The following is a 20,715-nucleotide window of genomic DNA, read 5'->3' on the forward strand; positions in this document are numbered from 1 at the left end:
GGGGTGGCGTGGGCCGGGCCGAGGCGCCGCACGGGGAAGCGGAGCTGCCTCACGTTAAACACGCAGAGCTCGGTGTTTTCCGGCTGCCGAGTCCCGCAAGCCGGCGCACGGACACGAACAGGGGCACAGGGTCCAGCAGCACCTCACCATGCAGTGACTGCACTCGCGCTAATTAATGGGCATGAGAGCAGGCAGCTGGGCTCGGCTGAGCTCGGTGCCGCTCAGCTCAGTTCGGCTGCACGCTGCCCAGTTCACTTAAACTTGGCTCGGTTCGGCTGAACTTGGCTAGATTTGGTTAAACTTAGCTAAGCTCAGCTAGATTCGGCTCACAGATTTCCTCATGTCAGCTGCTAGTAATTCTACATGACACAAACTGTAGCTTTTAAAGGGCTTGGGGGTTTTTAAAGAAATGAAAATTTAAACTCAAGTCTTGGTACAGAGCCAATGGCTCCTTTAGGACAAGAATATTTAAATGTAGAAGCAATTCCCTTATTTGCATCTCATTTTCATTTACCCCTTCCCTGGAAATTCAATGCATATCACAAGGAACTTGCAGTTCTGGTTTTCCCCTGTACAGTATTTGTGCAAAGGACCCGGGACAGGACGCAGTCATGAGTCAATTGAATAAATCCTGGTTTACCTTTCACAGGTGCTTGTTCTGGCACTGCATATTTGCAGATGTGGGGTGGCATGTTCAACTACCCTCATGGCCACATTCGAGAACAGCTTATCAGATTTTGCACGTATACTCAATAAGCAGAAAATCCTTTGGGGTTTAGTTCCATCTCTCACCTGTTCCAAGTGGAGGGAAGATGGGCTTTTGTTGCACATCACAGCAGCAGTGATGGATGAGGGCTTTTTTTAATTAAAAAAAAAGGGTAATAAAAAAACCCAGGTCTGATATCAATGTCTTTCCAAGCCAATAAAGTTTTTTTAAACCCAAGAAGACCATCATGATTCCCGAGTTCAGTCTTTTATTCATACTGGTTTTGGTATCATGAAATCAGCCAGATTCTTCGAAATAGTAAATTGTCATGACTAAACCTCTGGCTCCTTGTCATTTGCACTTACAGCCCATTGTGGGAAGCTCTGCAGCCTTTTTTTCCCCATCTTATATTGGAGAGAAGATGGATATTAATAACACACACGTCCACAAACAGTCTCTCTGGTTCTACAAAAAGTTAAAAATGTCAGTAATAAAAATGATATAAGTAATATTCTGTCTCAGACTGTTCAAGAAAAGAGAAATTGAAGCTTTAATGTTCCACTGAGAGATACTGAATAAAATCTTTCCCCTAAGTTTGCACACAGTAATAAAATACTGAGGTTTTTTTACCAAACAAGTCAGGTCTGTATGAGAGCAGCTCAGGAGGCTTCCATGGCACACAGTGATGATGGCAGAGCAGAGAACGTTAAAGATGAAGTGTTAGTTCCCTGAATTAATGCCCTGATGTAGCCAAATTTTTTTTGCAGAGAGACATAATAGCTTCTTTTCCTTGTTTCTGAGTTTCCGAGTCATCCTGTAATTCATAACCTGCACGAGTGCAGACCCATCTGACATGAGTAAGTAACATATCCGGCTCCTGGGCTCCAAGCCACGTGTCTCCGTTGTAAACGGAAGTCAGGAATACAAAAACAGCTGTGGAAGAAAGATGAGAGAAAAATCAGAACAGATATTCTTCTCTTTCCACACAGTAATAAAAAACGGCCAAGCTGTTTACCTCCAGGACTACATTTTAAAATAGTTCCCTAACTAGTTTTCTCAGATGGAAAATCTGGAGTGGCTTTGCCCATGCCAAGCCAATGATCGTGCTCACAAGTGGGAACAAACCAGTTTCCTGTTAAATAAAATAGTTTGAAATCTGACCCGTCAGCTGCTATCATTGACCAGCAACAGGAATCAGCATCCATGCCCACACGGACCTGTTTTTTGCAGACTGTTTTCCCTCTTGGAATTACATTTCTTTTATACCTTTTGTTCCAGTTTAGTCCTTGAAAGGGAAGTTTCTTAGAAGGAGTGTGAGTGTTGTAGTGTCAGAAAACCTCATAGAGTAACCATGCTCCGTGCTACCCACCCCTGCCCCCATCCCAAGAAAGACACTGCTTCTGCTGTGGGAAGCCATGAGCCTGGGTGGATATGGGTAAACTGGTTTAAAACTGGATTTAAAAAGCCATGGAATTTCCTAGTTCCTCCCACCACTGCCTCGTAACGAGTGATAAGAACAAGACAAGGCACCTGTCTGGTCCGCATCCTCTTCCGTCGCTGGTGACAGGCACAGGGATTTCACAGGCTTGTGGAAGGTGCTGGACAGGGCCTGCTCCTCCAGTAGCTGCAACATGATGGAACTGAGCACTCCGAGCTCCCTGGAGAGCCCAGCTGAGGCGCTGCTGGCCTGGCTGAGCCGGGTGTAAAGCCTGAAGAGGTCGTTCCTCAGTGTCTCATCCCTGAGCATCACGTGCGCAGCCGGCAGGCATGGTGGGACGTGGTTCCGCAGCCACCTCAGGGCTGGGGACACGTCCTGCTCCCTGAGGAGGCTCTGCCTGGCCAGGGACCTCAGCAGCCCCTCAGTGACCACGTGAGTGGACGCACAGGTGACGGCCACTGCCTCGCCCCCAGGTTCACCAGCTCTGAGGGTCTCCCCTCCCTGTGTGGAGGGTGGTGCTGGGAAAACAGGGGCCCAATGGGCTGCATTTCTTCAGCTCAGACACTTCCACGTCTGCAGCAGTGTCACCTTCTTCCTCGTTTTTTTTCTGAGAGTGATGATTTTTCTGATGAGATGAGGCTTGAGATTTGTTCTTGTCTTTAGTATTTTCTGTAAGAAGAAAACCCCACCAAAACAAACATCAGATACTCCAAAGGATTTTCCTGATACAAACTTGTGCAAGTAAGGTGCTCTCCTGTGTTGATTCAGTTTTTACCATGGTAGGCACCAGCCTCGTTAAGCAGCCAGATGGAGTCTGCGCCGTTCCAATGGGCTCCGGGAGCTCCCAGGGACTCCAGTGTGGAGAGTGTGATTGATAACTGGCTAGCTGCAAAAGGTCACGCAGACATGAGAGAGCTTTGCTGAGCACACAGGCACTCTCATGAAAACCAGCAAGGCAGTAAGCTTCGTATGTCCTTGAGCACAGCTGCTATACGATAACAAGACCTTGTAGCTGAAAGATATGAGGGAGAAGCACGGTAAAACTAAAACTTACTCAAACTATGTAACCACAAAGAAATGTAGAAAGAGGCGTAGCTGACTTTTAGTCTGAGCACCAATCCTGAGCTTAACTTTTGCAATATGTATGAGCTGATTATAGAAGATATAAATGTGTGTATGCTACCTGAAATAAACGAGATTTGCTGACCATGATAGCATGAGGCTCTTCTCCTGCGGCTCCAGTTAACCCAACACTCCAGGCTGGAACTCTATTCCAAACTGGATCCCCCGGCCTGGAGGTGAGAGAAGCTCCCGAAGGCTTACTTTATTCCCCATGGATTCAAATAGCTAAATCCTCCTTTCAAAGAAATAACACCCAAATTCACTACTCAAGACACAAATTGAGGGTGAAAAAAGCCATTCATCTACCAGAGATAAAGAAATCCTCCTGGCCTTAATAGAATTCAAACTAAACAGAGGATGAAATGCAAACCGACTAAAACAAAGTACTTATCAAATACGTTTGATTAATGTGGCCAAAACATACAGAAATTCATTTACAAGCTGAATAGAAAGAAATTTCCTCTTCACCTGGGATTGATTCTTGTTTTCTCTCATCTAAATTTGTTAGCCCCAGAGTATGGAGTAAGGAAATCATTTTATTTATCACTTTGTTTTCCAGAAACCTGAAAAAAACCCCAAAACTAACCAAACAACAACAAAACAAAAGAGAAAACCACGTTTGGAAGGCAGATCCTCACCAGCAGCTGGTCCATCACCTACAGGCGACCATATCCTAGTGCACTTGCCTGAAACTGTCAGGGCGCTCTGTGCAGAAGAGATTTTTGGTGGATGTAAATGTATGTGAGGGAGAGGCAAGGGGAGGAGGAATGTTCTAGACAGCTCAAAGCCATTACTGTGCCACTTCCTGTGCAGCAGGTCCTGTGACAGGATGTGAATTGAGGGTGTTCGTATTAGTGTCTTTACCTTTTAAATTCCAAAGTGCCATTTTGCTTTCTCAGTTTTTCAAGGAAGTGGTTTTCAATTCATGAAGCCCCTCCACCATCATCCCTCCTACCACAACCTGAAAGCATCTTGATTCTGTTTTCAAAACCACAAGGGACACTTCAGAGTTCAGCAAGTTGTGCCAGTCCAGCCCTTGGTGCGTCTGGCTCCCTGCCTGTCACTTTTCATACTCAGTCATGCAATTACTCTACCGTGGACAGCCAAATTGTTCCCACTTCTCCTGTACTTCTCTGCTTACCTTTTCTCTAAGCTGTGCAGGACCCATGTGAGGTGGCTGTGATCCTGGATCAGCTCATAGGCAGCTCTGCTGGCATGGGCAGCACTTTGGAATATCTCCAGCATACAACTCTGAAACAGAAAATATAACTTGTTCTTTTACCATCAAGATCTAATTATCTAACTTGGAATTAGCAACTGGATCAACTTCAAGGTGAAATGAACACCACCTGCTCTCAGCAACTCCAGGGAAGGAAAGACATTCTCTGTTCAAAGCTACTCTTACAAGAAGTCTCCAGGTAGCGAGAGGATTTTGTCCTTTTGTCCAAGATTTTGATACCTGAAATACTCAGGGTGGATGCTCCCAAACCTGAGAGCTACTGGCACATGAGTTTCCCTCCTGCTGAAGCGCAGTTCAGGTAACAAATGTGCTGCCTAGGGAATGGAGAGCCCCAAAAAAGAAAAGGCCCTGACTGTAGGCACAAAGGCACGGTGCCCACGTGAGGCTCTGTGATGGCAGCAACCTGTTCCAGTTGATAAGGGTTTTACTGGTTTAGACATAAGCAATATGTCTTAGATATATTGCATAGTTTAGACATAAGCAATTTTTTTCCCCCTCCACACATCCAGAAAATCAACAAGGAACAGGTTTTCAAGAAGATGGAGGCAGAGTCAGCTGCTCCTTTTTACTTTGTGCTTGAGATCTCAAAGCCATGCAAACTTCTGTGCTTTGGGGTGTTTCGGTGCTTTCCTTTTAAATTCTTACCTGGGAGCCCTCATCACACAAAGGACTGTTGAAAAAGCAGAGAATGACCTGGAAAATCCTCTGGCAGTCATGAAGCTCACCGCAATGTTTGTCACGCAGCCCTTCCCCAAGACATCCAAGGATCTGCTCACGCTGTGCTTTGTACTGGAAGCCGCAAAGAAAAATACCACCATCAGACATTTAGGCATTTCCAAAAAATAACTGCCCCTAAGAGCATAAAACCTGGTTCCCTGCCAGTGCCAGCTCAGGGCTTACCACAGCTTGTTCTGAACTTCTACAATTCCATTTCCACTGCATGTTTGGGCTGCAGACTGATTGTTCCTGATGGATGTTAGGGATTAAATTTGGAAGGAGTGGAAATTGGGAAGTTGCTATTCCTAAAACACTTCAGTGGAACTCAACATTACTAATCTAAACTCAGAGATGAATGGAAGCTAGCTGGGGCAGAATATGCTGTTTATTGCGCTCACAGAGCATACACAGCACAACTCACTGTGTGTTAGTATGAAGAAAACAACAAAGCCACCACAGGAATAGCAGTTTAAATTCCAATATGAAACAAAAGAAAGATGCTTCTAAATAACCACCGAGGGGAGAATGAGATTTCAATGTATTTTTATGGCCTTTTTCCATAAATTTCTGAAGAATTACTGGATACCTAAAACGGTACACTTACCTCAGAATCAAAACTGTAGAAAAGCTGGAAAAAACTGGTACTTTCCTCAGGTCCGAGTACTGATGTGACAGAAGAAATCTGTTTACCTTTATGTACATGTGCTCCTCTGTGAAGAGAAAAAGGTGGCATCATTTCTGCCACTCCAACAAACGGACTTGACTCACTGCCTCAGGTCAATGATAAGCTATTCAAACATTGTTTCAAGAATCCCAGGCTTGGAATTCTCAGCAACTGCTCAGCCTGGCTACTTCAAGGTATTTCCCACCCAGGGAACCCAGCGCACCCAGCCTGAAACACCACATTTGCTACAAAGCCGATCAAAAACTTGCACACACAGAGGACACGAGGCTCTAGCGAGCCCTCTTCGGGCAGCGGCAGCTCCCGGGGGGATGTGAACAGCAGACCCCGCTCCCAGCTGGCTCAGCCCGGACTCCCTGCAGCCCTCAGCCAGAGCTGCGGGAAGCTGAAACTGTCCCCGGGAAGCCCTGCCCGGACAACCGGAGCGTCCCCCCCACAACCCCTCTACTTACCTCGGCCTCGCTCAGCTTTGCAGCAGAGAGCAGCTGCCTCCTGCTGCTGGCTACAGGACGGGGACGGCTCGGGGCAGCTCCGCCGACGGTTCTGCCAGAATGATTTTGTGTTTTCCTCCATTTCTCCGGGGCTGGAGGGCTGCAGGAAGGGGCGTGTGGGGACGGCGGGGAGCGGCGGGAACGTGGGGAACGGGACGGGCGCCCGGCACAAGGGCCACGCCCAGGCCACAGGCAGTGGCAGGACCTCGGCAGAAAGAGGCGTCCCCGCCGCTGCCTGTCAGCGCCGGCCCGGCTCCCGCCCACCCGTGGCGCCGGTGAGCCCACAGCCCGTGGCCGCGCACCTGGAAATGACGCCGAAAATCGCGACCGGGCGGCGCCGTGGTCGGGGCAGGGCACAAGCAAGTCAGGTAGACGCCCCCGGGGTCCTTGCCTTTTTCCCGCCGTCTTTGGAAGGTCAAGCGCGTCGTGCCGAGCCGCCATCTTGGAAGTGACATCACATGATCTCTGCCCTTCTTTGCTGCCGTCTTGGTTGTGGGTGAAGCCATTTACGGTCGTCCCACCATCTTTTTTATGGCATACCTAAGGCCCCCCCGGCGCCTTAAAGAGGCACCTGACTAATTCGACTGCCTGAACACAGCCACAGCACTGCCGAGCCCACATCCTGCGTCCGCACACCTGGAAATGCTGTGTAAAGTTGTGCCCAGGCGGCGCCGTGGTCGGGGTCGCGCACAGGCAGTTGCCTGCCATGCACCCGGGGTTTCTGCATTTTTCCCGCCTATTTTCCCGCAAACTTTGGACGGTCGGGCGGCAGCACTGTCCCCAAGCTCACAGCCCGGGGCTGCCACGGACCTCGGGGACGGGCGACAGCTGCAGTGCTCCTCCCTATCCACAGGACGGCAGCACTGCCGCACAGCTCGGCCCGGGGATGCCGGGGGGGATCGCTGCAGTACCACTCTCTGTCCACACGGTGACAGCCCTGCCGCACAGTTCGGCCGGGGACACGCATAGGGGACAGGCAGAGAACAGAGGCAAAAAAGCACGTGGCCAAAAATCCTCTCAAATAAATGCCCCAAAAGACCCTCAACCACAACTTCAAACATCCTGCCTCTAACAAAATTCAACCCAAAAAAGCCTTTAGTTTAAGCTTTGTTCCACAAAAAATAAAATTTTTGTATTTATTTTTTTTATATTTTATCATTACCATTTAACTTTTATATTCATATCTACACCTACTATATATATTATAATATATCTCACATGCAATATTGTAATTAGTTATATAATGGATATTTTTTGTATTTTCTATTTCTATTTTTGTTCCTTATATTTTTCTATTTTTGTATTTATTTTTTAAATTTGTGTTTATTTGTTTATATTTTAAATGATATGAATTCATTTACCTAACACATCAGAACCACCATTATTTATAATAAATGAGCCTGGTTTTCTAAAGGGGTAAAGATTTGATTTTTATTTAAATAATATTGGCATACTTTCTCTTTCTGTGCTCTTTCTTGGGGGGGGTGGTTGTAGGGGCTTTTGTTTCAGATTTTTTTTTCTCTTTGTTTTGTTCTGGATTTCTTTATTAGTAAACAAGGAGGTGCAGAGAGTTACAAAAGATAATGTCAACTTTGTTTTATTGCTACCTCTGAAATACACCTTGACACCAAGTTACGGCTCGTAATACTGTGCATGGGTAGAATTAGCCGTGTTAGGGGGTTGAAAGGAAAAAAATGGCACCATGGTGGTGAATAGTGTGAAATAGCTTCTGATTTACCAACATGCATCTGGTAGATTTCCTTGGAAATGTGCTCTAAGACGTACAAAAATTCTAATCAGGATGGAAATTTGGAAAAAATAAATATTCCCTTACTAGAAGCAGAGAGAAAAAACATCAAATAAAAGGAAGGAATAATCTCTAAATCCCAGCTTGCCTGGAAAACAAGCTCAGGAATTTCTAACACTGAAAACTTTCGGAACAGTCATCAAGTTGGTGGAAGTTCATGGAACAATGGTTTAAAATCTGCCTCCTCTGCTCTGAGTTTAAAGGGAAGTGGGAATTGAACAGGTCTAGTTACTCCTATCCAAAAATTATCTGTGTTTTGTGGGAGTAACAACCCAAAGAAACTCCAGTCTTACTTGTATTTGATATCTGAAACTCTGAGCAGAGTTGGGAAGTTTCAGTGGAACAAAAGAGCCACAATTCCTGCAATAAAAAAATTTGACTCAACAAAAGCCAGAAATTTTATTTACAAATCCATGGAAGAGGAGGAGGATGATACCATGAACACACTCCAGCTGAAAGCAAGGATTTATTGGAAAAGGCAGGAAATCAAACTGAGAGTCTCTGGTTATGGTCAGGCAATTATCCAGGAGTCAGAGAGACCAGTGGGAACCTTGGACTGGGATAAGGCCTTCCAATGGCTTCACTTCCTACTGGCTCTCTCCTTCTTGCCAACAACCTGGAAAAGGAAAAACAGCAGGAATAAAGTTACAAACATAGGCAGGCCATCCTTGGTTCAGGCAAACTGAAGTGCAGCTCCCAGGGAGCAAGTCCATGCTGTGCCTCGGGGAGCTCCGGGAATCTGGGATTGCCTGTGGGATTAAAGGGCTGGAAAAGCACACCCACCTGCCAGGTTTAGTGCTGAGACAGAGCAAGGCCTGGGCTCAGGGGCAGCAGTTAGAGCTGGGACTGCAGGAGAACACCCCAAACCCGGGTTAAATATCTGGCATGACACACAGCACGCTCCAGGAGAAACTCAGGTGGGAGAAGCCCCTGGATCATCCATGTTCTTCGCCCTTGGCAGCTTTGCCAGGGCCTCCCTCAGAATTCTGACCTCACCGTGCAGCTCCTACAAAATAGGAGAACTTACGGAAATCATCCAGCAATCCATCGACTTACACTTATTAAGAACCAAAGCTGCAGCAAAATGTGCTCAAACTCTACTGCAAACCAGCAGGTCTGAAGAGACGCAGAAATTTCTTCCAGAGGGGGCATGTTGGTGTTACTGCTTTAATCTCCTGACACTAGAGCATATTTGTACAAAAAATTCATTGAAGCAACTAAATTTAAATGAGATTCTTTTACAGTAAAGCTGGCCAAAAAGGAGTCTCAAAATTAACATATAAGCCACCGAGTTATTTTTTAAAAAAAGGGTGTCTTTGGTGTGTATAATTTTCCAGCGCCTCATGTGTTCAGTCCTTGCCATTTATGTTTACAAAGTTGATGCTTAAGACCTTGTAGAAAGCTCAAAAAAATATCCAGGACAATCCAGGTGTTTTCACAAGTACCCTCACTATGGAGCAGTGCCAGCCCCAAGTGTTTGCTCCCTCAGCCCAGCCCGGAGCAGGGTCGAGCTGCTGCCCAGGACGGTTGCCAAGGGACCCACTTGTTTGAAGCTGTAAATGCAAGGGGCCTGCACTGGAGTGCCAATAAATTTGACATAAGCGACTCTCATCTTTAACTGTGACTGATATTCTCAGGGAATCCACATCACCTTAGATGGGGCATTCCGCCATGGATTTCATCCCTCTGCATCTGAAACAAAGCTAGGACAAAAGTCAAAGGGCTGCAGGATAACTGGACAGCTCCAGACACCTGGTGGCAATCTAGGAATACCCTCTACAGCCCTACTACACCCTACATCACAAATTTCAAGTCCCCAGGACTTGTACTATTACCCATACACCCAGACTGAGCAGCAAGGCAGAGCAGCTCCGGGCCAAACACACACCAACACCCGTGAGACAGGACAGGACAAACAAGGGGACACAACAGGGACACAAATCCTCTGGCAAGAAGAATGTCCCTGAAGGAGCAGTGAACTAAGAACGAGATGACCGAGGTAAGACTGAAGGCGAGCTGACCAGGCTCAGAGAACCCTGCAGGAAGAAGATGCCAACGGGATGACTTATCCCAGAAGACACAGAGACAGATGCCCAAGAATCCTACGGTCAGAATCCTCTACCTATCTTGGCATTCTTACAAGACCTAATCCACCGGACCGGATAAGGGCGGTGCACAGCTGGTGATACAGCTCAGAACAAGACTTGAAGAGGCATCAGCCTGCATGCTTGCGAAGAGAGACGGATTCCAACGCGTGTGTCCGAGAACACGAAACAAAGACGCCTGGCCGAGGAAGGCAGAGACCAGATATGCTAAGACGGATGCCAGGATTTTTAATAGGCCCCTCGAAGGGCTAAGGGACAAGACATGAAGCACAAGACACCCAAAAGACACAGAGTGCACAACAGACAAGTGACACAACACACACCAGGACTGCTCTGCCCTGCACACCTCAGCACTTTGATCCAAAATGAGACTTTCTCTTCATGTAGCCTAAGGGGTCACATCTGGGACATCCCTGTCTCTAAACCTGACTCAAAAAATCCCTCCCACTGACCCCTGCCCTGGCACCCCGCTTTCATCCCCTCTGTGGGGCTCCAAGCCCTCCACTTCTCTCTCAGATGTCCAGGGAGGCAAATCCACGCCAGGTGCCAAAGAAGGCTGCCTCTCCCTCAGGGAAATTCCTGCTGTTGCCGGGCGGTTGTCTCCTAAGTCAGCTACAATCAAGAAAACCAAATATCAAAGCATAATCTTAGCAGCACGTCAGCCAAAAACCAGCAATTCTGCTACTCACCATCTCCTAAGAAGGCCCGGGTCCTCGGGCAGCACGCCTCAGCTGCGTCCAGAGGCTGACACTCACAGTGCCAAAGCCTTAGAGGCATTACTGGCACTGAGCCCACCCACCACAGCCTCCATTAGGGGTGTGAGCATCCCCGGTTGGGGCAGGACAGGAACGCACGGTGGACATCCCCAGTGAACCTCAACCCTGTGGACTCTGCCCCACCATGGGAACTTCCTGTCTGGCCCTAGCTTAGGGGTACTGCCTGCACCTCTCAGGACTTCTGGCATTGCCTTGCCATTAGGATTGCTGCCTGCACCTCTCTCAGGGAAACAGTGTTGGCAGCAGTGCTGTGAGGGCTGGTATACCTGTACTCTGACTTGTATCCTAGGCTGTACCCCTGATTTTCACTGTGTGTTCTCTAGCTCTTGACTCCTTTACCTCTCAAGCCCTGCCTCAGCCTCTGTATGTGTCACTATAAGCTCCCCCCTTCTGAACCCTACTTCTTTAGAGCCCTACACCTTCAAGGCGGGGACGCTCTACACCGTTAGTGTCCCAAGAGCTGTCCTGCAAGCAGGGCAGGTACATCCACAGTTGTTCCCTGCCTACCCTAAAAAACGTGGCCCTGAGACAGGGCAGAGGCTGACAGAGCCAAACTCTTTGCACAGGCAAAGGCACGAAGCCTTACCAACCGCCGCCCCGAGAGGGAAATCAGGAGCACTTCCACCGGCTGCGGAGAGACGGGGAATCCCAGGGTGGGTGGGGCGGGAAAACCCCCGTTATCCCCAGCCCTGCTGGATCCTGCTCCCCACTATCGCTTCCTGCCTGGCCGTGTCTGCACATGTCAGAGCGTCTGGTACGTTCCCGCACTAGGGCTGCTGCCTGCACCTGCTCTCAGGGAAAGCGTGCTGGTAGCAGCGCTGTGAGGGCCAGTATACCTGTACTCTGACTTGTATCCTAGCCTGTACCCCTGATTTTCACTGTGTGCTCTCTAGCCCTCGAGTCCTTTACCTCTCAAGCCCTCCTTCAGCCTCTGTGTGTCACTGTAAACCCCCCCCTGCTGAACCCTACTACCGTACACCTCGCAATCAGCATTGCCCTATAACAGGATGCTCCTGGGAAAGGGATCCCAGGGTGTGCTGGGCCAGGAATCCCCCGCTGCACCCTAACCCTTTGGACTCTAAAAGGAGACCAACAATGTCAAACTCCCTAGAACATGGAGATGGGTCAGAACTGCCCTGCCAAGGCTCTGGTGCTGCTGAGGAGAAACCCTCACCCTTTAATCCTGAGGGGACCATCCCACTAGGGCCCTCTCCTGTAAGGTAACTTTAAATCACCACCCAAGACTGAAAAGGTTTTCTCCCTTCTCCCGACCGCCAGCCCCAACACTTAGCTTTTGGAACACCAGCAGGCGAAATGCATCCTCGACAGAAACGAACATCTCAGCACCGTGGACGTCCAGAGGTTCTCTGCGTCCACCTCAGGGCCGCTGTACCCAAACTTTGGCTCCACACCTCCTCACACTACCTAGGATCACAAAACAGAAAATGCGACTATCCCCCTCCAGAAGAGTAATCCCCGGGGCTCCTCAGCACCGCTGTCGTGGCTCCCCCTCAGATCTTCATCCCGCTCCAGAGGCTGCCGGGAGCGTACCCAGCAAAAGGAAAAGGTACGTGCTGAGCACGGCGCACACCTGTGGGTCACTCTGCCTAAAGGCCGACTCACCAGCTCCCTCTGTTCCTTGGCACGCCTAGGACAGCAGCAGCACCCGCAAAGCAAAAAATCACGCCGAGTTGCTGTGAAACAGCACCTCCCAGCTCTGACTGAAGCACGCCACAAATATACCTTAATGCTGCACCCATCTGGCCTCTGGCATCCGGGGCCAGCACATCTGGTAGGGGGACACCCGAAAATCAAAAAAAAAAAAAGAACAGTGAATGCTTAGAGTTGCACCAGCAAATAAGACTTGAGCAATAGTAACTACTACTGCCTACCCATCACTGCTCACCTTGCCCGCTGATATCCGGCCGTACCTCCTAAAAAAAACGACAAAGAACAGCGCTGTAACATAGCCACCATTTACACCTCCACTGCAAACACAAACAGTGACTGACCTTCTCGGGGGAGCCCCCTCACCCAGGATGGGGCATTCCGCCATGGATTTCATCCCTCTGCATCTGAAACAAAGCTGGGACAGAAGTCAAAGGGCTGCAGGATAACTGGACAGCTCCAGACACCTGGTGGCAATCTAGGAATACCCTCTACAGCCCTACTACACCCTACATCACAAATTTCAAGTCCCCAGGACTTGTACTATTACCCATACACCCAGACTGAGCAGCAAGGCAGAGCAGCTCCGGGCCAAACACACACCAACACCCGTGAGACAGGACAGGACAAACAAGGGGACACAACAGGGACACAAATCCTCTGGCAAGAAGAATAACCCTGAAGGAGCAGCGAACTAAGAACGAGATGACCGAGGTAAGACTGAAGGCGAGCTGACCAGGCTCAGAGAACCCTGCAGGAAGAAGATGCCAACGGGATGACTTATCCCAGAAGACGCAGAGACAGATGCCCAAGAATCCTACGGTCAGAATCCTCTACCTATCTTGGCATTCTTACAAGACCTAATCCACCGGAACGGATAAGGGCGGTGCACAGCTGGTGATACAGCTCAGAACAAGACTTGAAGAGGCATCAGCCTGCATGCTTGCGAAGAGAGACGGATTCTACTATGTGTCGAAGCATAAGGTTTAATGGCATCAGCACCTCACCAAGGAATAGGATCTGTTAAGAACAATGCCTAGCATTTCCAAGAGGTTGTTCAAAGGCCTAAGTCAAAAGACACACCATACGAGACACCCAAAAGACACAGAGTGCACAACAGACAAGTGACACAATACACACCAAGACTGCTCTGCCCTGCACACCTCAGCACTTTGATCCAAAATGAGACTTTCTCTTCACGTAGCCTAAGGGGTCACATCTGGGACATCCCTGTCTCTAAACCTGTCTCAAAACCCCTCCCAGTGACTCCTGCCCTGGCACCCTGCTTTCATTCCCTCTGTGTCTCTGAGCTTTCCAATTATCTCTGGGATGTTCAGAGATGAGAATCCATACCGTGTGCTAAAGAAGGCTGCCTCTGCCTCTGGGAATTCTTTGCTGTCACCCAGCTGCTGTCTATCTAGTCAGGTACCATACAGAAAACCAAACATCAATGCATGATCTCAGCAGATCTATGTGCCGGTCAGTGGGAGGGTCTCAGTATACTACCTGTGGACCACCTAATTCACACAAACAGTAATGGATGCTTAGATTTACACCAGAAACACCACTACCCTGACCACACAAATACAGGAGTTTTAGAAAAGAAAAAACAAACAAAAATCCACCAAACAAAAGCCAACTATTATTTCTCCTAATCCAGCTACCAAATACAATAAAAATAACTCCTATGTCTAGTCTCCTGAAAAAACCTCCAAAGTAAATACCCAGGACCCCCCCACCCTAAAACTAAAAGATCCATTCAACTATAAACAGTATCTCCCAAATTATCCATAACTATAGAACACATACTATAGCCAAACAAGCTAAATACACAAATCCCTATAACACAAAAAAACAATAATCTGATTTTAAATATTATTATACTCCAAGAAATGAACTACTGCCCCTTACCTCAAACCCACCAAAAAAACACTACACACCATGATAAAAGCCACCCCTAAATAAATAAAACCGCCCCCATACCTCACACTACAACCAATTACACCACTGTAAACCTCAGGAAACAAATCCTTGGAAAACATAATACCCCACCAAAATAAAAACCTCCAACAACACAACTCAGTTCAAAAACAACCTAACCCACATGTAAACTAAGAAGCCTAATGTAAAGTAAATAGATCACATTCCTCATCATACACTATTGCCAAGCAAAATAAAGCTACACAATAAGTTATTAAAGGCCGCTTTAAAACCATTAAACAGAAAAAAATTTGGAAAAAAAAAAAAAAGCTGCCTCTAACAATACACCTAAACTTCAACCAGCCAGGGTGGCCCTACCCAATCTGAATCCCTGCACACAATGATCAAAACCCCAATAGCACATATCAGAAGCTTATCAAAAAAGCTACTTAATTGTATGTTGTTGGGGGTTAGGTTTGTTCCTTCTTTCTCTAAAGAATTTTTTCCCCACAAGTTACCAAGGAGATCAAGTGTTGGATACTTGAGAGTACTTAACTGAAACAAAGAGGTGGACAAAAGGTGGAAGGGGGAGATAACGCAGGTAAAAGACAAAGCTTGAGGCAGCGGCGTGCTTTTCTGCTTCCGGCGTTCGGGGAGACGCGTGTCTGCCGCTCCTGGAGGAGCTCAGCTGCCGAAAAGCACGCGGAGGGGAGAACGGCTGTTGCTGGCTGGAGGAGTTTCACTGTGGCCAAAGGGATCCAGTCCTGGGAAATCTACTATCACCGGTTCGGCCTGAATCCGGAGTTTTCCCAGCCACCCGCGGGGAGCTGGTCCAGGCCCTGCCTCTCCTTCGGCTTTCTTCGGCGCTGCTCCTCTTGCTGCAGCGTGACCCTGCACCCCCTGCCCTGCCGGGACATCCTGCCCCTGCCTGCCGGGACACCCTGCCATCCCAGCTACCTGCCGGGACTTTTCCACAGTTCCATCTTGGTGCTCTGAGGATCCTGCAGGGACACCGAAACCAAACTGCCCTGGGTTTTGTGAAACAAAGCCCTCAAGGTTCTTGGTACTGTTGTCGTTTGTCATTAATGCTGTAGTTGTTTGGTGGGGGGGGAGTTTTTTTTTGTGTTTGTTTGCTTCGTATTACATACTAGTAAAGAACTGCTATTCCTATTTCCCAAATCTTTGCCAAAGAGCCTCTGATTGTAATTTTACCTAGCAGATACCTGTCTTCCTAAACCAAGACATATGTCAAATTCAAACCCACCCATAAAGTTATCTTCACTCAAAAACCAAATTACATGTAATAAATAATGCCAAAAAAATCAAACAAAAGACTATATATCATCAAAGAAAGCAACAGTGAAAAAAAACACGTATAAGTACCCCTATTTATAAAATCCCAGGTGGAGAGAAATCCCTCTTACTTTAAACACAAACAAAAACAGAAGAGGAGTTTCATTATTCATTTTGAACTCTTTTTGCCTTCGTAAGCCCTTTTTCTTCTGGGAGCACTTAAAAGAGATTAGCAAAACAAAGCTGAAAAAGAGAAAAATCCCCCCTATGACTCCACACTGGCTTACCTGCTGCTGCTGTCTGCCACAAAGAAACACTCCACATCCATGTACTCCTGCAGGCACTATAAGAGGCTTTCCCACCACTGCAGCAACCCCACATAGAAACTCAACATGAGTTCCTCAACCTCTACAGCTCAATGGAAAAGTGAACCGAGGCTCCTCTGTTAAACCGCCCCTGGCAGGAACCGCCCCATCATCATTGTAACATCTCACACCTGCAGCTGGTCTGCTCCCTCATTATCCTGACAGGTCACACCTGTGGCTGCTCTGTTCTCCCCTCACCGTTTACAGCTCATACCTGGGGCTAGTCTGTCCCCTCAATCATTCTGTGACAGCTCTCACCTTGCGGCTGCTGCCACTCCGAGTGTGAGGGCAGGGGCAGAGCGGACTTGCTGCTTATTCCCCAGAGAGTTCAATGTCTGCACCTGACACGCTGGGGCAGCGGGCTTTCCTTGCTATGGGTAAGGGTCCCTCTTCTGCAGGTGCCCAAGGCTGAAACTGGGATTCCACCTCCAAAAGTCCATATGCCTGAGATCCACAATTCCTTAGGAAATCCCCCAGAAGTCATTACCCTCCATTTAGAATTTTGCCTTGGAATCATTGTTAACTTGTCTTTCTGTGGAAGTGTTTCAAACATTCATTGAGAGTTCAGAAGCCTGGTTGGCTTTTTTATGACTTAAGCTGACAATCCCAGGCTAAATCCAAACACCCAGAATTACGAGGAACTACGGAGACCATTTATAAATACTCCCCTTCCTTGCAACTTTATCCCTTATTGCAGATCCCTGGGGCAGATTTACTTTCTTCCCAACAGCACCATTCTGGCAGAGATCCTACTTCTCAGACACAAACCGAACGCAAACCTGCCACGGGGGGGATGGGGCGGGCCGGGGCTGGGCTGGTGTCAGAGCCGGGGCGGAGCCTGGGCTTGCAGCGGGGGAGCGGGGCTGGGGCCGGGGGTGAACGGGGCCGGGGGGGATCAGGGCCGGGGGATCTGGCAGAACCCCGGGCCCTCAGAGCAGGGCCGGGGCCGGGGCCGGGGTGGGGGGGCCAGGGAGGATCGAGGGAGAGGGCGGAGCCACGGGCCCTCAGAGCGGGGCCGGGGCAGAGTCTGGGGCAGAGCACAGGGCGGGGCCAAGGCGGGGCCGGGGCAGGGACGAGGGAGTAGGACCGGGGGCGATTGAGGCCGGGGCCGGTACGGGGGTAGAGCCCAGGCCGGTGCCAAGGGTTATCGGGGGATCGGGGCCGGGGGGCTGGTGCCGGTTCTGAGGGCGGGGCGGAGCCCCCGGGCCCTCAGCGCAGGCTGGGCAGGGCCGGGGCCGGGTGGGTTCCCAGGGCCCGCTGTCCAATCAGCGCTTCCGATGCCTCAGAGAGCCCACGAATCGCGAGCCGGGTGGGGGTTCAAAAGGGCCCCGGAAGGGGCTGTGGGGATCTGTGGTTCGGTGTGGAATGCTGAGGTCTGTCTGTGTGGGTATGGAGTTTCTCCAGGCTGTTTTAGCGCGGTGAGAATTTGTTCATTTGTTTCTGTATAAGCTGTGCTGTGTGGGATTGTGTTTATTATGTAGTGGGTGATGGTAGGTAGGGCTGAGGGGCTGTTGTTCTGTGTGTTTGTCAGAGTTTCTCTCTGAATTCCAAGATATTCTGTTATGTGTGGTTAGGAGGCAGACGTTGTTTTAATTTAGCTTGTTTTTGGCCTTTTTTGGTGCTAAATCAGGGATTTTTTTGTGCATTCTGTCTCAGTGTTTTCTCTTGCTTGAGCTTTCCTATGGTTGAGGTAGAGGGAATGTGGGGAGTTTTGTGCTGTGCTATAGAATTTTCTTGGTAAGTTCTCCTATAAATCAAAGCTATGCTAAGCCTTGATGTGTTTGCAGGTGTTGGGGGGGGGGGGGGGGGGAGGACGTGTACTCTTGGGGTGTGTTGTTTAGGGAAGGTACCAAAGTTTTCCTGTCTTTTTTTTCCCCCTTTAATCTCCCGTGACATGTGGGCCTGGCTGGTGTCTGGTAGTGAAGGTTTTAATTAGCCTTTCACTAGGAAGAACATGGTAGGAAGAAACAACCTTGTGAGGTTTGCTTTCTTGGCTGGTTTATGGAGTGACTTCAATTATAGAATTTCTGTGGAAAGTGCTATCATGTTTCAAAGGGCTACTTATTGGAAGCAGAGACAGCTTTTGAGTAGTGTGAGTTATTTCTGCTAGTTTAAGTTTTTTGTTCCATAATATTTAGGTTGCCTCAGCCCTGGGCAGGGCAGTGGTGCCTGAGGGGCAGGGAAGCAGGGGCAGAAGAGTTGGAAAAGGTGTGTGAGACCTCCCTTAGGTGTCCCCAGTCTGGGAAGGGGCTGAATGATAAATGGCACTCAGGGCAGCTGGGGTTTGTTTGGGTTGCTTTGTTTGCTTTTGGTTTGGGGGTATGTTTTGGGGACTTTTATCGTGGGGGTAGAGAGTGTTTAACTTGTTTTGTCAGGAGGAGCTTTTTTCCTTGTCTTAGCTTTGTCATGAAGCATGAAGGTTTTGTACTGGAAACTTTGTGTACTAGGTCCAGTGTTCGGGGCTTTTGTCTGGCTTGGGAATACTTCCTGTTGTAAATGGCTATTTGAGTTCTCAGGAGATATGCTTAAAGGCATGCAAGAGTTTCCTTGTCTATGGAATTTTCTTATGGTTATTCTTTCTGTTTGGTTTTATTTACAGAGCAAGATTCATTTTTGTGTTTATGCTCTGTAGCTCAGCATGTACAGAAGGTGTATTGACCCTTCAAACCAAGCACTGCAAGTGCACGGTGGTTAATTGGATTAATTGTTGTCTGAGGAATAATGGATGAAGTCTATTCCAGTTTCTTTTGCCACCCTGTGGGAATGTGGTGTTCCTGTGTGCATGGGGTTTTAGGCGCGCTTGGGGAGAGGTAGAATCAGCACTTGGATTACTCCGGTTACTTGATGGGAAATGTGTGTTTGGAGCAGCCCCGTGAATAAACTGGTCTGGATACATGATGGGAAATGTTTTGTCCTTCAGTATACCCAGGAGCTCAGTGGATCCTCCCACACCGAGCAGTGCCAGTGCCCGGCAGTGAACTGGAGCAGTTGTTGCCTGAATGGGTTGAACCTGTTGGTGCTCTTGGTACACCGTGAGGATTTGATGTTCCTGTGCACCTGGGGGGGACCTTGGCCGTGCTTGGGGAGATGTAAAATAAGCGCTGGGGCTGCTCTGGACCCGTGATGGGAAATGTGTGTTTGGGGCAGCCCCCCTGGATAAAGTGCTGTTGTGTTGCAGATCTGCAGCAGTGCTGGGTTTGGCAGCGGGACTGAAGGGTTTGTGAGAGCAGAGCGGGGAATGGACCCATCAGCTCCAGCAGGGGGAGGAGTGTCTGCTTCTGCTTTTAACCTGTGCGAAGCTGAAAGCCTGTGGCTGTAAAATTAGCAGCAATACTGGTGCCTTCTTTTATCGCTCAAGGTCACTGGCCAGCATGGAACAAGAAGCAACCCAGGACTTGTTGGTGCCCTGGCAGAGAGAGAAGCAGCAAATGGTGCTGAGAGAATTTCTGGGAGTGCATGTGGGGTCCTGGTTTTCTTGATAGCTTGAGAAAGGATCTGAATGGAAAAATATCTATCTTCTTATGGGAGAATCTGATGTGGAACATTGGACCAGGATGACTTGCTGTGACTTCTTGAAAGCTGGAAAGAAGGCGATGTTAATCTTTTTGGCTAGAGGCAAAGTGTCTGCAAAGCCTTGGAAGAAGCCTATGCCAGGTAAGTGAGGACACGAACAGGAAAACACCTGGAGGCTGTGCTGTGATTTCACGGAGGGTTATGGATTCCTGTCTCAAATGTCCATGTGTCAGTAGGGCTGGATCCAAGTGCCCCGGTGGAGAGGCAGGGTTGTCCTGCGTTCCAGCTTTTTAGTGGCTGGAGTTTTGCCCAAGGAAGAGCAGCATCCTGATTTTGCTGCCATGTTGAGCCAGCACAGAGCTGTTGGGTGCCTCCGTCCAGGAGCAGCAGGAGCCTGGATTTCTGTCCCTGGGATTGCCTTGCTGTCCAAGACGGGGGCTGAAGGTGAGGGGCAAGGCAGGCCTGGGAGCTCTGGGAGTCAGGAGTGCCAGGCCTTTCATCTCCTGGTGCTGCTCAGGTGTTCACCAGAGGGTTTTTTGACGGCCTTTGGCTTTCTGGATGGAAGCAAAAGGGTCCTTTCCCCTCCCTGCCTTCTGTCATTCCCAGGTCAGCCCCTGCTCTTTGCTGGCAGGCTAAATAGCCTCAGGAGTGGGCCGAGGAAGTGCTGCCTGATCTGTGAGGTTCCACAGGAGATGGGAGCAGGCTTTGCGCAGAGGTTCAAGCAGCTTGGGACTTCCTGAAGGCCTGAGGCCTGAAGCAGAGTCTTGAGGCAAAGCTGACCTCTGGGTGAGCCTTCAACTCAGATGTTGTGTTTGTATCCTGTCGGTAGTGCGGTAGCCAGGATCGTTAGTGTTCTGGGCTAGGTCCGTGCT

At 48.9% G+C, this 20,715-nt stretch overlaps 1 long non-coding RNA gene across 1 annotated transcript; it reads right to left on the minus strand.

Annotated features, from left to right (window-relative positions):
- Positions 1-8,575: 8,575 nt before the first annotated feature.
- On the minus strand, positions 8,576-16,398 carry LOC136305958 (uncharacterized). Its single transcript, XR_010725468.1, has 3 exons — positions 16,253-16,398; positions 8,987-9,209; positions 8,576-8,819 (listed from the first exon to the last, which is right to left on the minus strand). It is a non-coding gene; the product is annotated as an uncharacterized lncRNA (long non-coding RNA).
- Between the last annotated feature and the right edge of the window lie 4,317 nt (positions 16,399-20,715).

The sequence above is a fragment of the Chamaea fasciata genome, unplaced genomic scaffold (assembly GCF_029207755.1).
Source record: "Chamaea fasciata isolate MVZ Bird 193981 ecotype frontalis unplaced genomic scaffold, bChaFas1.0.hap1 SCAF_842, whole genome shotgun sequence".
In the NCBI taxonomy this organism is placed as follows: Eukaryota; Metazoa; Chordata; class Aves; order Passeriformes; family Sylviidae; genus Chamaea; species Chamaea fasciata.